The sequence below is a fragment of the Sciurus carolinensis genome, chromosome 1 (genome assembly GCF_902686445.1).
Source record: "Sciurus carolinensis chromosome 1, mSciCar1.2, whole genome shotgun sequence".
Taxonomy (NCBI): Eukaryota; Metazoa; Chordata; class Mammalia; order Rodentia; family Sciuridae; genus Sciurus; species Sciurus carolinensis.
Window position 1 is genome coordinate 140,809,001 of NC_062213.1, and position 17,449 is coordinate 140,826,449.

Consider the following 17,449-nt stretch of genomic DNA (forward strand, 5'->3'; position numbering starts at 1 on the left):
AATACTGGCTATGTCCCACTTCTACATTTGTATTCAACAGCAAACTGCTAAATTCTGATTTACTTTCTTCTATAAAGTTACCAGACCAAAATCGCTTATCTTATTTCAAGTAACTAGGAGTAATCATGTATGCACACCTTTAAGAAGTATTTTTAGAGTTTTAGAATTCCTTCCACCAAAAAACATTTATTGTGACTTTTATAGTAAATATTCTTATTTTCTGCAAATCTAATTTTTTTAATTTAACAGGCAAACTAAAGCATACTATTCATAAGAATAATATTTTAAGCTATAATAGGTATCACATTAAAACAAATGAAGGCTAAACTCTTCTATCAATATTATATATATATATATATATATAAAAAAGACAAAAGAGTAGAGAAGGTTACAAATTTTTAATAAGAGCATTATATTATGGTGGTAATAATCTAGGTGTTTTACTGGAAGTGAAGTGGATTACTGTAAATGAAATTTTAAAATGTCCTTTCCATTTTAGAGATAACACAGAATGACTTTTTTCATGTTTCTGGCGATAAGGATAAATTTGCCACACATTTAAATGGGGCCTTCACCCTTCCCACCCTGGCTCATGAATTAATAATTCAGTGACATTAATACAAGAAGATAAATGATAAAAAGGTTAAGGCACATGGGCCAGCCATACACACATACTTCTTTTAGCACAGTTAATACTTCTCTGCCAATTACAGCTAAAACTTTTTAACAGTTTTCAATAGCCTTTTTACAATCTAAGTAGCAGCTTATGCACACACAATTTCACACAATTCAGTCTTAATAAATCTCCTGCTGGTACCAAACAATCATTCTAAGGGATTAAAGTGCAACATCTGTTAACATTAATAATGTTTTATATACTCATATGTATTAAAGAAGCCTCTACTCCATTATTAGTCTCCTGGAAAACCTTCTAGACCAATATACCGATTTAGCATGAATTATACATATATTCTAAAATTGCTAACTTACTACAACAAAGAAACACATTAGTGTGAAATAGTAAAAGAAAAAGATCATATCTGCCATGAAGTAACAGATGTTTTTGAACCAAGCTTCCTAAACATAAATGGATATATACACACACAAATGAAATTAGCCCCATCGCTGAGAGTTTCTAAAACTAAAAAAATTCTCTAGAGCATTATTCATCTTAAATAAAATACATAAATTACTCATCCTAAATAAAACATAAGCACCAGTAATACAAAAGGTACTTCATCTTAAGGTGTCGGCACATTCACTGTGGTGCTGATTCTTACTCTGAAATCCCTCAATACCCTTCCCACTCCTTTTCTTCCCCCCACCTTAACCTCTTCGTCTAAACGTCTGCAAAAATCTCAGAGCTTATTTTCTCATCCTCCATCCAGCTTGCCAACTTTCATTAGTTTAATCCTCCTAATTTCACTCTAAACCATTAAAATGTGTAAAACTGGAACCAATCCTACAATTCATTTTTATGTAAGAAAAAAGAACATGTGGGATCATGATGACAAAGGCAGATCTCGGAACTGCTGTTTTCGTTATTTTCCCACAAGTACAGAAATGATTTTCTCACTGTAATGTATCACAACCAATCTATTTTTCAGCAATAGGGAAACTGCGGGGGGGGGGGGGGGACCTAGTAAAAAAGAAAACTAGAAATACAGTCCAAACCGACTTCAAAAATACTTAATCCAAAACTCTGCTTGACAAATTTATTTGCTCAATAATTCTAAATATGCCTCTCAAACTGCCTTTCACTCAAGATTTTTTATCCACATAAAAAATGTTCCTCTCCTTTCTACCTAAAACATTCTGTAGAGACCATTTAAAAACCAACTGTGCCATGAAGTCAACCAGACTGTCTCGAAGTGGAAAAAACCTCTCCCTCCACAGACTCCTGTAGTCATTGTGTCATATCTTTGATAATCTCATAATGCCAATTCAATTGAACTTTGAAACTGTTCTTTAAATCTTTTCGTCAGCCAAGCACAGTGGTGCATGCCTGTTATCCCAGTTACTTTGGATGATGAGGTAGGAGAATTACAAGTTTGAGGCCAACCTCAGCAATGTGGCAAGACCCTGTCTCAAAGTAAAAAATAAAAAGGGCTTGGGGTGCAGCTCAGTGGTGAAGCACCCCTGGGTTCAGTGACCACTACTGCAATGAATAAATAAATAAATCTCTTTTGTCAACATTTTCGATTTTTATCTTTCTTCAAGGTGAGTCTCTTCAAACCAAGGTAAAAACTAAAAACAAATCCTGATACTGCAAGCAATGCAAGGATGAAGAGGATATGAAGATGAGGCAAGTATACAACTTTACAAACTACTTCAGCGCAATCAAGAAAGCAAGTGCTCCTACAGCCCTTGGCTTTTGTTCCTCACTTTAATCTTGATTTTGATGAGTAGTGTAACATCCTGGGGATCAATATATTAACTGTTCAATAAACTGACTGGGAAATCATATAATTTTTAATGAATTCTCTTTTATCTAACATATCTATATGTAGGAATGAGCATTCTTTATTTTATTTCCTGGGGTGGTAAAAATATTATGGCAATTTAGTTTTATGTTCTGGGACCAGAGAAGGCTTACCAGACCTCTGTACCTTTTACTTTTGCCTGCAATCCTCTCTGCCACTCCTCCCTGAGCCAAAGTATTTCCTTTTCCAAAACTCAGTTTTGGCCCACCACTTGACTGTTTCTAATCCGCTCCTTCATTTAATTGTCTACATACCTTTCATAATGCCTGACAAAAAGTTAGCATATCATAAACACCATGGAGGGAAGGAGGGAGGAAAGAGACAGGGAGGTAGTGATGGGAAGGAACATGAGAAAGCATGGGAAGCTGCATAGGAATAGAGGTGAGGAAGAAGAAAGTCACTGGAACTCAGGAACTCAAGTGTGAAACAAACATAATTTTTTAAACTAAAACAAATTTAAAGAGATGTCCTAGAAAAGAGATTTTCAAGATTTTTTTCTAAGCAGAATTTTCCTTCAATTAAATAATTAAATATTGAAGAGTGTAAATTTGTAAGACTGAAAACAAATGAGCATTCTGTCAGGAAGTTTACTTTTTCATCATTGTTTGGCATAAAATACCTTATCATCTTCATCATTTACAGGAATCAAATAAACCCCTCAAGGGAGAATTTTAAAAACCACTCAGTCTTCTCTTTCTAAGCATGAGAAAGCAGAAAGGTTCACAATTACCGGGAAGAAAAATCTGCAACTCAGGCCCAAACTCTAGCAGAATAATCCCTTGATGAAACTTTTCTCTGAAATACTTAAAAATACTATAAAAACAATTTATAATTTAAGATAATTTAAAATTTTAAAGTCCTACAAAATGTAAAATTATAAAACTGCTTCTATTAAATAGACCTGATAAAATTCAATTTTAAATAAGAAGTACAACCACAAGAATGGGATGTTATACTCCAATGTATGTATGTGTCAAAATACACTCTACTGTCATATATATCTAAAAAGAACAAATGAAATCAGATATAAAAGAATATTCAGTTTAAAAAAAAGTACACTAAAAATCTAGGTTACTCTTTTTGAATACAGGGAAACATATGTAGAAAATAGTTTTGTGTCCATTCTGAACAAAGAACACAGGCTGGGGTTATGGCTCAGTGGTAGAGTGCTTGCCTAGCATGTGTGAGGCACTGGGTTTGATTCTCAGAACCACATATAAATAGATAAAAAATAAAGGTCCATCAATAACTTAAAAAAACGAATAAGATAAAGCATTGATATTGTCTATAGTGCCTAAACACTATAGATTATCTTTTCAATATTTATAATTTACAAAGTCTGTTAGAAAATCATGGCTACTTTCAAATCCTTACTTCCCATTGTTCCTTAGTCCAGCATTTGCAACCTAATTGACTTCAATATATAAGTCAAACAATGTTCACAATAAATCTAAGAAACTCATTTACAAGAATTTATCCTAATAATAAATATGGAATTTAACAAGTTTTAATAATTAGACTCTATAAATGGTGTAATATATTTGTCTGTCCTAATTTGGCAAAAGCGATTCTCACATAACACTCATCAAACTAAATACAAGAAATTGTTCTGGCATTTCACTAAATTAAAATCCTGAAACCCTACAGCTTCAATGTACAAATTTAGATTTTATTAATACTTTAAATCAAACCATAGTTATTATTCAGTTTCATATAATGCAATTTATAGTAGTCTGCTGTGAATGCAAGAACACAATGAGATTTTAATCAGATTTTAATATAAGACATTTTGGAATGCAGAAAACCATACTTCCTCCAAAAAAATTATCATTTCACAATTAAAAGATAAAGATAATCCACCTGTGATATGTAATTAACCAATGAAGAAAGAAATTGTAGAAAAAGGGCTCCTTGCAAGCCAGAAAATATCTCTGATGCTAAAAATTTGTGCCACCTGTGTAAGTATATATAAAATATTAAATGCTATTGTCTCGCAGGTTGCTAAGTGACTAGATGTTTCAGATTGATAATAGTTCAGCCATACATTTGTTAATATTGTCAAAAGCTTTCTTTATATTAATTTATCTTATAAACATTAAAAATGTCATTTTTAAGGATTGCTTTTATCTTTATAGTAAATAAATAAAATTCACACTGAAGTATCAACAAGAATATTCAGTTAACCTCTCTTTATCTCATTCTGATTACCTTACGAACATCTATGTCTTCGGCATGACTGATCCTTTCAGAGAAAAAGGAGATAAGAAACTATCATACCAGGACACAGTTCTCACAAGATCCTCTGCTGACTTCCTTTTAAAGCTGTTAAAACGTGGGAGGATCCTAATGTTTAGGATGATCTGGGGGCAGGGACTTGAGAGCTGTGATTGTAGGTCAGGGAGAAGAACTACAAAAAGAATCCTACTTGCATGCTTTCTGTATGGTAACTTCACAAAAGTGAGGAAAAATGAAGGAAAACTACTCATCTTTTTCATTTAGTTCTACAGGAGAAGTAAAAGCAAAAGGGAGTGATATTTTCAGATGAACAGGTGAATGCTTCCTATTTTCAACATCAGAACATCAATTTGATAAAGGCCATTCAGGTCAATTACTGATTTATGATCTAAGGAAGGTAACCACAACAGAAAATCATAAAACAAACCAACCAAAAAGAAAAAAGAAAAAAAGAAAACCTTGAGCAGTATTGAGAAAAAGAAGAGAGAGAATCTCTCTAACAAAAACAAGGAAAGATCCAAAACATTGAAAAATGCATTCCAAAAGACACAGGTTACTTAAACCTGTGAACCAACGTTCACTAGATTTAACAATTTACCGAAAGTTTGCACATAGGAAGCTCTTCTTTGCACTGTAGCTGAATCATAGTGTATTGTAAGAATATTCCCATATATGACAAATTTGAATATAAATCAGTATTACCATGCTTTTATTATAATTTTTATCATTCTTGTATCCATGAGTAAAATCCGTAATTGGTTAGATTCTACTGTAATTTATTGTGATCTTCATATCAATGATAACCATTTATTCAAAGGTGTATTGAAGGGATGGGGGTTTAGTTCAGCGGCACAGCTTGGCTTAGCAAATGGGAGGCCCTGGGTTCAAGCCCCACAACCAAAATCAAAAAACAGGAATCTATAGGCTGGGGTGTGGCTCAGTGGTAGAGGGCTTGACTAGCATGCAAGAAGCCTGGTTTCCATTCTCAGCACCCCCGCCTCCCCCCACCCCCCCAAAAAAAGTGTATTGAGAGCCTGCTCTGAGTTAATCACTGATGGACAGGTGCTGATTGATAGGTGCATTACGTTGCTTTAGGTTGTTCTTTAGGTTTGTCATCCATTCTTAACATGTTACTAAGGATCGGCTATAGAACTAAAACCTATTGCTGAGTAAAAGAAACTGAAATGCTGTTGTGTAAATATTTTTCCTTTTCCACAAAATGAGAACAGGAAAATTTCCTATGTAACCGTAAGATATATACCAGAAATTCATGAAAAAAGAGAAAGTCTCAATAAAGATAAATTGCAGTGAATTTTTTTTAAAAAGTCAGATATTCCTAAACATCCTGAATAGAGGCAGACTGGTATCGAAAAAACTTAAATTAGTAGTTCACAGAAATCTTAAGAATGCTACTAATATGATCCTGGACAATTCAGAATATCAAGAGGTCTAATATGACAAAGGTATTCTTTAACACAATAAAGGTTTCTTTCTAACTAGATTATGACAGATGACTTTTAGTCTTGATTACCTAGTAAGAACCTCATATAAAATACAAATAAACCAAAAAAACTTAGACCATACAGCCTGAAACCTAGTTGAGATGATTTTTTACTTTATACGAACATTTGAACAAATATCATTTAAATACATGCAAGTTCATAACTTAAAAAAAAATTTCTAGATACACCTATAAAGGAAGCAAAGCCGCATTTTTTCACAAGTATTCCATTAAAAATATACATATTAACATGGAATAATAGGTGGAGAACTAGTGTTCTGTAGACGTAATGTATGCAGTTCAACGTATTATCAGGAAAAAAAAAAAAAAAAGTGCTCATTTCTTCTCCCTTACTCTCAAACAGGTTGTGGAGCAATGAATAATTTGACTTGGTTAGAACACTGGTTCTAGACTTCGATAATCAACTCCTGTTGTCTAATCCCGTTCTATCATACAAACTTCTTGCATTTGTCTGTTGTCATTGCCTCTCACCAGGCTGTTACCCACACCTTCTAATTCAGTTTTCATTTCTTCCAGTATTTTCTAAACTCTGGTTCATTGGTTATAACACTTTTGGAGCCAGTAATTAAACTTACTACGTTTGAAAATATAAAGAATTTTTCATAGCCCACACAATTTTTTTTTTTTTTTTTGGGGGGATGCTGGGGATCGAACCCAGGGCCTTGTGCTTACAAGGCAAGCACTCTACCGACTGAGCTATCTCCCCAGCCCCTCCACACAATCTTAAGAGAACAGGCCCTTTATAAACATGTCCCAAAAGTAACATTCCAATTTCATCTCCTTCCTCTTCTGATGCAGTTCATAGTATCCACACCGGTTCCTTCTAAGGCACCAGGTTTGGCCTGTTTTCCCATGGCTTTATCCCTTCACTTTTCTCCACCAAAAGCAGCCAACATTCTGCAGTCCTCCTCTCCCTTCTGATCCACTTAAAGATATCTATTTTTTCATATCATTCATTTTTAATTCATTCCACCTACCCTAAATTTCCGCAGCTTGTTCACTATGCTGAATTTTGTCATGTCATTAGTGTCTGTGCCTTATAATTATTTGTGCAAATGTCCTATTTGTCTCATGAACCTAGTGAGTACAATCTTTGTATGACAGTACCTTTCTCCATTCAGGACCTTAATAAATGGCTGTTCATCTAAAATAAACAGAATTAAAGCCCAGACATTAATGGTAAACTAGATAAAATGTACTTACTGGTAAATTATTCTTGGAAAAGATAAAATACAGTATTTAAAACTACAGTCTTTTTAAGACCAGTGCAAGTAAATGCATACTTTTGGTCTGATAATTTGGCAAACTCAATACCAGAAGTTCTGTCAAATTTTCAAAGCCACATGTGTTGCCACAATAACCTCTGTGGCATTGTAGGAAACCAAAAATAACATCTCGAAAGTAAAATCCAAAGCATTATAAATTTGTGGATTGTTAAACTAAATCCAAGCTCTTACCTTACTGTCAGAAATAGCAGCTATTAACTATAGAAGCATAACATACTTTAACAAATTATACCCACAAATAAAATACCAGATTTTTTTCAAAATTTGGTATATTGTTATGTTGTGTGCTTAAGAGTACATAACAATGACTCGTACTAATATATATTATACATCAATAAAAAATGTTAAAGATAATTTCCATTTAACTTCTATTTTAATAAGACTCTCAAAAAATAATTTTTTCATAAAACAAGAATTTCCTAATACTGTACATCTTAATATAGATTGTCAAAATTGGGAACAAGAAGTAGGATAATGGCAAAACTCAAATCATTCTAGCTTGGTAATAACTTGTGACCTTAACAAAACTACAAATTGGTCAGGCATGGTGACTCACGCCTATAATCCCAGCAACTTGGGAGGTTGAAACAGGAAGATGACAAGTTCAAAGTCAGCCTTAGCAACTTAGTGAAGCACTAAGCAACTTAGCAAGACCCTGTGTCAAAATAAAGAGGGATGGGGATGTGGTTCAGTGATAAAGTACCCTGGGTTCAATTCCTGATGCAAAAAAAAAAAAAAAAAGAAAAAAAGAAAAAGAAAACAATAAATTGTACAACAGAAGAATAACAAGGCTGTCAAATATCAAGATTTATTCATTCAAGTTTACTATTATGATCTTTATTGAACCCTATAAATATCCCTATAAATGAAAAGATGATTTAAGAAGTTTTAGTCAGATTCATAGTCTTGAATGTAAATTAATTCCAAAGACTGAAACATCTGCCTTTCAGCTAAATATCTAACCAAAGACAAAGGTAAGCTTCTGATTGTACTTAAAATTAAGAACAATTTTAACATTTTTTAAATTTGTAATATCTACATGTATTAAACCAAAAGCTCTGTTGTTCTATTTATTATTTGTTATCTATTGTGCTGTCAAAGAATCAAACTAAAAATTCATATAAAGGGATTGGGGATATAGCTCAGTTGGTAGAGAGCCTGCCTGCAGGCACAAGGCCCTGGGTTAAATCCCCAGCACCACAAAAAAAAAAAAAAAAAAAAAAAAATTCATACAAAGAAAACTCACAACTATAGATAGTTTCTGACTTCCAATAAATTTATAAATCTTGGAAAGGAAAAAAAGAACAGAAGTCCTACCTTTAAAACTGTTTCCACACCAGAATGAAAAAGGATCTAAAAAAAAAAAAAAAATCTAACTTGGATTTTTGGCATTTAAATTTCTTTTTTTTTTTTTTTTGCTTCAACATATATGACGTTGGGATTGAACCCAGAGCCTTATGCATGCTACCTTACGCATGTCTACCACTGAGATACAACTCCAGCCCATACCCATATTTGACAGCATATTAAAACAGTGGAAAATACAGAAGCTTTCATAGGCACTCAGCATCAAAATGGCAATTTTTTAATAAACAAGAAATTGATATTTGAAGCAATAAACAGAGCTTTGAATTTTCAGAATGCACCATGGCCAGTGATGCACACCTGTAATACCAGTTACTCTGGAGTATGAACCAAGAGGATCACAGGTTTGAGGCCAGCTGACTAACAGAGCAAGAGTGTTCTCAGGATAAGGGCTGAGACATAGGTCAGCAGTAGAGCACTTGTCTAGCATGTGTGAGACCCTCAATGCTGCAAAGAAAAAGAAATTGCTAGGGCTGGGGATAGAGCTCAGTCGGTAGAGGGCTTGCCTTGCAAGCACAAGGCCCTGGGTTCGATCCCCAGCACCACAAAAAAAAAAAAGAAAAAGAAATTGCTGAATGGCATAGTTGCTCTATCATCCAAAAGTGAACCTTTATACAGAGTATTAATGAGAATTTTAACTATTTGCCAAAATTATGTGCTGTTTTATAGGGTTCCTCCTCACATTTTTTGTTTGACTTTCCAGCTAATTTAATTATTGATACAACCCTACCTAAAAGCCTATCCTTCCTTACCCAGGGCTGATATACTTTTTAATCTTCCATAATTTATTTTATGCAATAAACTGATGACCAAAAAAATAGCAAAATTACAAAAATACCTGTCATCTATTCTAATAGAAAAGTAGAAAAAGAGAAAAAAATCAAGAAACACAAACAATATAATAATTTATAAATTTATATAAAAGACAGAGCCTAATTTTCAGTCAAAAATGAGAGAGAAACAATGCCAAATCCTGGCAAAAAACTGTCATACATTTGACTTATCTTACATTGGGATGAAAGAAATCTAAATGAAATCAAGTAGGATGGCAGACTAATCAAAGACATTAATAGTACTAGGTAGTACCCCAAACAAATCCTGTTTCTATAAAACCTAACTTTCCCCCCTTTTAAAAATTATTCTGTTAATATATTTAAGATGGCAGTGTATATACATTCTTTAATGTCTTTTAAGGTGTTTAATTAAAACATTTTTGTGTGTTGTTTTTGCAGTGCTGGGGATGGAACCCAGGTCTTGTACACACTAACCAAGTAAAATTCGATCTTCCTTTTCAGAAAAAATACATAGAATAAAGTTTTATTTTGTGGGTTAAAGTAAGCAAATATACAAAGATCACTCTTACGTTGTAATAAATGACCATCAGAATAAATAATTAAAGGAATATTTATGAGTTGAGTAATGCCAAAAATTTAAATAAGTGTATGACATGAAACACTGTAAAGAACACCTCCACATAATAACTACACATTAAATTTAAAAACCCATACATTGGGGCTGGGGAGATAGCTCAGTCAGTAGAGTGCTTGCCTTGCAAGCACAAGGCCCTGGGTTCAATCTCCAGCACCGCAAAAAAAAAAAAAAAAAAAAAAAAACACTATACATTGATGCTAATCACTACCTTTCTGCCTTGGCTCCTTTTTAGTTAAACAGCAGAGCTTATTTAGGAAGTCAAATGAAAAAGACTTTTAAAGAAGAAGAACAAAACCCTCAGTCATTGAATTCAACATGAAAAATAAAATTATTAAAACAACATCTGAAAAAAAATATTCTATAAGAGGACATACTAGCCTGGCACAGTGGTGCACACCCATAATCCCAGTTCTTCAAGAAGTTAAAGCAGGAGATCTCCAGTTGGAGGACAGACTGAGGAACTTAGCTAGACGGAGTCTCAAAATAAAATTAAAAAGTCAGGATGCAGTTCAGTGGTAGAGTGCTTGCCTAACAGATGCGAGGAACTGTGTTCGATCCACAGTACTAGAGGGAAGAAAAGAGGACATATTAGAAGTCTTAAAGAAAAATATGCAATATTGAAAAGGTAGTGGATTAGTTGGTTTTTTCATGGCACTGGGGATTTGAACCCAGGGGCACTCTACCTCTGAGCTACATCTACGACCCTTTTTTATTTTTATATTATGAGATAGTCTTGCTAAATTGTTGGGGCTTGAATCTGGGATCCTCCTGTTTCAGCCTCCCGAGAACCTGGGATTACAGCATGTGCCACCACACCCATCTTGAAACAGTACCTTAAGAATAGTGCAAAAAATGTCTAATAATATCAATTTTATAATTATATAGGAGTTTATGATGATTTTTTTCTTCATAAACAGGCAAAATCAATTTTAACAAAGTAAGCTAACAAATCAAAGCTACATTTTCATTTATTTTCAATTAAAAGTTAACATTGTGGTGATTTAATTGCAACCTTCCTGATATGCTCCTCTGGATTTTCATAGAATTAACAAGCAATAAAGAGAATGAGGTCATTAGTGTATGTAATCTACAAGATTCTTAATATTCTTAAAATACTTAAGCAATAGCTTTACTGCATGCTATTCGTTTTAGTATTGTTTTAAAGTGCTCTAATACTTATTCTCTAATTTTTTAAGGAATACTCAAACTATTAAAAATCCCAAATGTTTTAGAAAAATGCAACCTTAGAAAAAGAAAATTCTAAGATTCTTAAACTTTGTTCAATACTAATTGAATAATACATGGGTTTTTTCAATGTATTCTCATTTAAACAAGTCAGTTACAATTTCCAGGCTGAAATTTCAGGAGGATTTATATACTTCTTATTAGTAACACAGTAAACAAAACTAGTAAGAAATAAAGCATATGGAAGGTACATGACCACATCATTAAAATAAGCAAAGCATGTAAGTTCACTAACAATGGGTCACCTTATCTCTGAGTTTTACGCCACCATAATTCTATAAAATGTAAGCATCAATCAACCTTAAATTCCTACAGAGATTATAATAATAGAGAAGTGCTCTGAGAATATATTCTTAAATTAATGTGTTGCAGTTGTTATCCAAATCTCACCTAATACAAACAAAGATTTTTCTTGAAATGCAATTCAAATAGTTTCCAAGACACAGGTGTTTTATTCTTACACTAGTCACAGCTATTGTAGGTCAGTAACTACTACTAAGAGACAGCAAAGCATTTCTTTTTTTTTTTTTTTTTTTTTTTTTTTTTTTTTTTTGCGGTGCTGGGGATCGAACCCAGGGCCTTGTGCTTGCAAGGCAGGCACTCTACCAACTGAACTATCTTCCCAGCCCTACAGCAAAGCATTTCTGATGGTGCTCTAACAAGTGCTGAACGGGCTAGGTTAAGTCTTTTCCCTGGTTCTGAACCAGGTTTTCTTGGAGGCCTCTGACACCAGTAATAAACCTATTTTTCTGCTTTGACTTGTATTTGGTCAAAACAGCAATGTCTTTAGAATCAACAATCTGGTTCAAAGAGGATTAATATAAATGTTTTTAAATGGTGACATATAATTCAGTGGTTAAATAATTTTACTGACTGGGTGTTAGTTTTTCTTTTTAAACATGAGTATCAAAAAGTTTCAATCATATTTATATTAAAATATTCAAATCAAAAGTCAAAGTTACACATGAATGGAAAACACCAGTATTTTTATTTTGCATTACAGGTATTTCCTTAAATGTCTTCATGTTTATGTAAAGATAAACTACTATGTTTAATTTATTAGAGGAAATATGTAAATTTTTCAATTTTATTTTCTGAAAAATCATAGAAATTTGATATTCTAAGATTTTAACATTTTCACACTTAAGTACAGTTATGATTTAGTAATATCATCTAAATGCTACAAAATCTAATACATAAAGTGTACATAATAGAAAATTATCATGTTTAAACCTTTATTAGATTTCAATTTGAAAAAAAAATCTATGAAACAGACAAAAGGAATGTCTGAAAATATACAAAAATAAGCAACAAATGTTCTTCTATTTTGTAGTTAAAATGAAAAAATAAGTTTTTAAATTCTAGAACTAACAAGGCAAATTTAAAAAAGATTTTATTGCTTTTTGAATAGTTATTAAAACACGTATCACAATCCAGAGTTCAAATATGTATAAATAATTTTTTAAGCATTATTAGAATTTAATATATTTTGTTAACTTCCAATTAAAATGCTTAATATATTAAAATACTTAACTCCTGGTTCAAAAAAGATTACAAAAACATAGTCTTTTCTAATAGAAAGCTTCCAGTTTCATAAAACTTATAAGAAAATCATTTCAAATCAACTCACCACACATTACTCTTTCTTGAGGTATTATTCTTAAAAAATATATTCAACTCGCAATATAGCTTTAAAAACAATCTGTTCAAATAAATGTAGGAACAATAATTCATTTACTCTTAAATAACATAAGCAAATGAGCAGAGGATGTTATACCATAAATTCATATTCTTCAAGAATATTTAATAAAATTTTCTTTGATAATTTACAAAGAATATCTGGGCTATTTTAAACTAAAAAGCTGGTAGCAATTAACTTCTTTGTCAGACATCTCCAATATAATAAAAATACCAATAATCCTTTTACAAGGACAAAAATTTAACTTTTTAATAACATTTTTTTTTGCTATGGATTCAGGTTTCACGATTTTTAAACCACTCAGTAGTCTACCTTCAAATTTAAGACAAAGCTAGAAGAACTTACCCTAGCTGTGCCTTTCCAATAACATCACAGAAGTTATGCACTCCGTGACAGTTACTGTGCCTCACGTAACAATTTTCCTGGAATGAATTCTCCAGTAACCCTTACCTCCCTGTGAAGGGAGTTGTGGTATTTACTAGAAGGAAAAGGGCAGTGAACTGTAATATCAGATTCTATTTTCCAATGCCTATCATACTCAGTATCAAGTATGATAAGAAATATCTTTTTATCATATTATTTAGGACAATGACATAAACTGGGCAGTAAAGGATACCTATCAATCATTCTACGGAAAAGGAGCATTTGTGTACTTTTGTAAAGCATACCATCATAATCCTATTGAAGTAGAATTGCTGTTGCTAACATTCTTGCCCAGTTATGAAAATGCTCTGCACAAATGTAGCCCAGACTTGTTAAGATAATGCAGGGCCATGCTGAGAGGGTAATACTTACACAAAAGCCCCTGCCAATACCATAAATATCTTTATTAAATAAGTTTTCCTACCTAGAGGATTATTCTGTGTTAACAGTAACGGTCTGATTTTTCACATTAGTAAAGACTAGTTAATAAAATAATAAATCTAAAACAATGTATCTCCCCAAGAACCAAAGCCTTTTAAAATATAAAATAAATATTTCTCTTATATTATTCTGCAGTAAACCAATGGAGAGGAACTATTATATCTGTTTTCAAGGAAGTATAAATGGATACCCTTTCCTCTTTTCACCTTCCAACTATACCAAAATGTAAAATTAAAGACTGGAATTGATTTTTAATAGACTTTAAATTACTATCCTATCATTTGATTTCCTAGAACAAAAAAGTACATGCAGGATATGTGAAAAGCTTGCTTTACTTTTAGTTCTGAATGCTTATCTCCCTAATTGCCAAAACACCTGAATGCAAAACTCAAACATTTCTGAGTATTTAGCTTATGATTTCTTAGAAGTTCAATTAGCACAGACTCTAAAAAGGAACTGTCCACTTTGCTTGTGCTCATTTTTTTCCAAGTGAGCCAACGGTGTTCTGGATCACTTGATATTAGGTCCTTACTGGTAGTTCCCTTGTTTAAGTGTCACTGCACTAATTTGTCCATTATTGCAAGTAGAAGTCATTAATCCAAAGTGACCATCTTTGTTTTTAGAAAAAAAGCACGTGCAATTTATCTAATTTGATCTATTAAGTGTAAAGGAATGTAACTTGCTCCTTTGTTTAGTGAACATTTAATATTTCACATAATCTGGAAAATTATCCAAAAAGCTATTTTAATGACCAAAAAATATTTAAAGAGGGAGAGTTCTGTAGTCATTTTCCCAGGTTTAGTCAATTATAAAAATTTTAAAAATCTCAAAATGAATCTGATACAATTATCCTTCATGTTAATTTTACTGATTAAGATAAAAATGCACATTTGTAATCTATGAATATAGGAAGAAATAAACACTTGGCACTGATTTGTTAAATTTCACTATTATTTAACTAACCTCAAAATGCCTTACTTCCCTTACAGCCATTTTTCTCAAACAAAAATTTAACATATATTAATAAAATGGAATTTTCAAAAGGAAAATTATCAATTTATAGTGCCTTGATTACTTTTCTCATATACAAGCTCCCTCTGCAGGTAATAACAAGAGTTAGCAAATGTACTTGAAACATGCAGGCAGTTGCCTGTGCAAAAATGCAGGTCACCCTTTTATAGAACTACTACTACCTAACCTTGTTCCTCCTTATGAGTAAAACAACTGCCCTTCAAAATCTGTGAATCAACATGAATATTCTTGTCCTCCAGTTCGGGTGATAAAGAGGGTTTAGCAGGCAGAATCCACAGACTTCAGTCATCCAAGAGCTATTTACACAAAGTATATTTGAAGGAAAAGAAAACACTGCCTTGCTTATACTGTACCAGCCTGAAATGATAGACCACCCAAAACAAAGCTGTGCAGCCTATTTATTTGATTCATCTTCTGAACACAAAGTAAACAATCAAAGGTGGCATCTTATGATTGATTTACATTGAAAGACAAAAGATGGATTTCAAAAGAATGAGGGAAAAACTATATTTCCTTCTTATTTTGAGTAATTCCAAAACAAACCAGGAGAGTATCTATTTTTTTAAAAAATCTACTTTTGTTAATTCAAAATAAGAAAAAAAAAGAGAAAGAAACTGATCTCAGTTGCAAAACACTCTTTACCCTTCTGTAATTTTTATTTTTTCAAAATGTTTTAGATTTCTCTTTATCTAACTTAATTTTTGCCACATTCATTCCCCACAGGTATATAGAGATTATAGTATATCTCTATCAAGGGGGCAAAAAGGAAAAGTAAAGAACAGTTTCAAAGTCTGTGGGTACAACATTACCAAAAAATTGTTTGATGGATGCTTGATGGCCCCTCATTTATGACTCCTCCTTTCTAACATGCACATAACACTTCTACAACATGTAAAGAATGACTAGAGAAATCTTCACCAAATGAAGTTTGATTTACCTATAAATGAACTGACAAGTTTATAAAAACTAAAATGCTGAAAAAATATTAAATTCATTTCCTAAAATACCATTGAACAAATGAAAAATAGAGGGCTGAGAGCCTAGTTCAGTGGTGGAGTCCTTGCCTACCCTGCATAAGGTCCTAATCCTAGCTGGGTTCAGTTCCCAGCACCACAAATAAAATAAGTAACAATGTAAAAGGTAAGTGAACTTTCATACTAAAACATACACAACTATCACACAGAGAGAACAGATAGCAGTTATATTTCTTTTTTTCCAACGAAACAAAGAAAATAAGGTAACGAAAGGCAAAGAGAAATAAGCAGCATTTTTAGTGACTTCTTTCCTTGAGAAATCAAATTTTGTTTTACTGATTAAAAGATTTTCAGGATGTAGACACGGTTTAAAATTAATGAAAAGTGGCTTTTGAAGCACTATGAGTATCACAGCACTTGCAGCAGAAAAAGCAAAGGGGGATAACATTCGTATTCACTTGCTGCATTATCAAGAGGAAGTCAAATATTATCTTCCTCATGACAGAAATATAAAAAGGGAAGAGTTAAATATCCCCAGTAAAAATGAAAATAATCTAGGACATCATAAACAGCTTAATTGTTGAAGCATATGAAGCAAAATTACTTTTGTACCCATTTTCTGAAAATGAAGAATAAGATGGTATCTTCAGTGCATCAATTTTCAGTTTTATCATCTGTCTCTTAATACACAAAGTCATCCTCAAACTCTGTGAAAATAGGTACAATTATTTGGCTATAAAGGCATACATCTATAAAATTATCAAAAATTAATTATTTCCAAGCTTTCTCAGTCTTTGACAGGAAAACCAGGAAAATGTAAGTAAGAGGTAAAATACACTAAGAACCCTGAGATTAAGAACACAATGATCAGTGGAGAAAATGCTGTGTAAGTAATGTGTCCTCTAATTTCTAATCAATAACCAAAGTAGCAAACACTAAAAAATGGTAGGCTTTTAATGCCAAGAAATAAAACTTCCATATGGAAGATACCAGTGGAATTTTAAAAATAACTGCAGAGAGAAATACTTTGCTTCAAAGTGAAAACATGGAGAAATTATTTTCAATGATTTTTTTATGTTGAAGTTGAAAACTGATGAAGCAAATGTAATCTACATAAAACAGAAATACAATACAAAGACTTTATTTAAAAATTTGTAACGGTTCACCCCATATATGGAAAACTACTGCCACGGTACTTAAATTTTAAGAATGATAAAAATAAAACCTGACTTTATAAACAAAACAGAATTCTCTTTTGCTTTTTCTACAAATAAACTCTGTTAATATCCTCTACAAGAGAAAGCATTAGTCAA

At 32.4% G+C, this 17,449-nt stretch overlaps 1 protein-coding gene and 1 non-coding gene across 18 annotated transcripts in view; both read right to left on the reverse strand.

Annotated features, from left to right (window-relative positions):
* Positions 1–17,449, reverse strand: part of Adgrl2 (adhesion G protein-coupled receptor L2) — a 266,353-nt gene that overhangs the window by 154,118 nt on the left and 94,786 nt on the right. The window lies entirely within an intron of this gene.
* Trnat-ugu (transfer RNA threonine (anticodon UGU)) lies at positions 6,872–6,946 on the reverse strand. Its single transcript has one exon. It is a non-coding gene; the product is annotated as a tRNA-Thr (tRNA).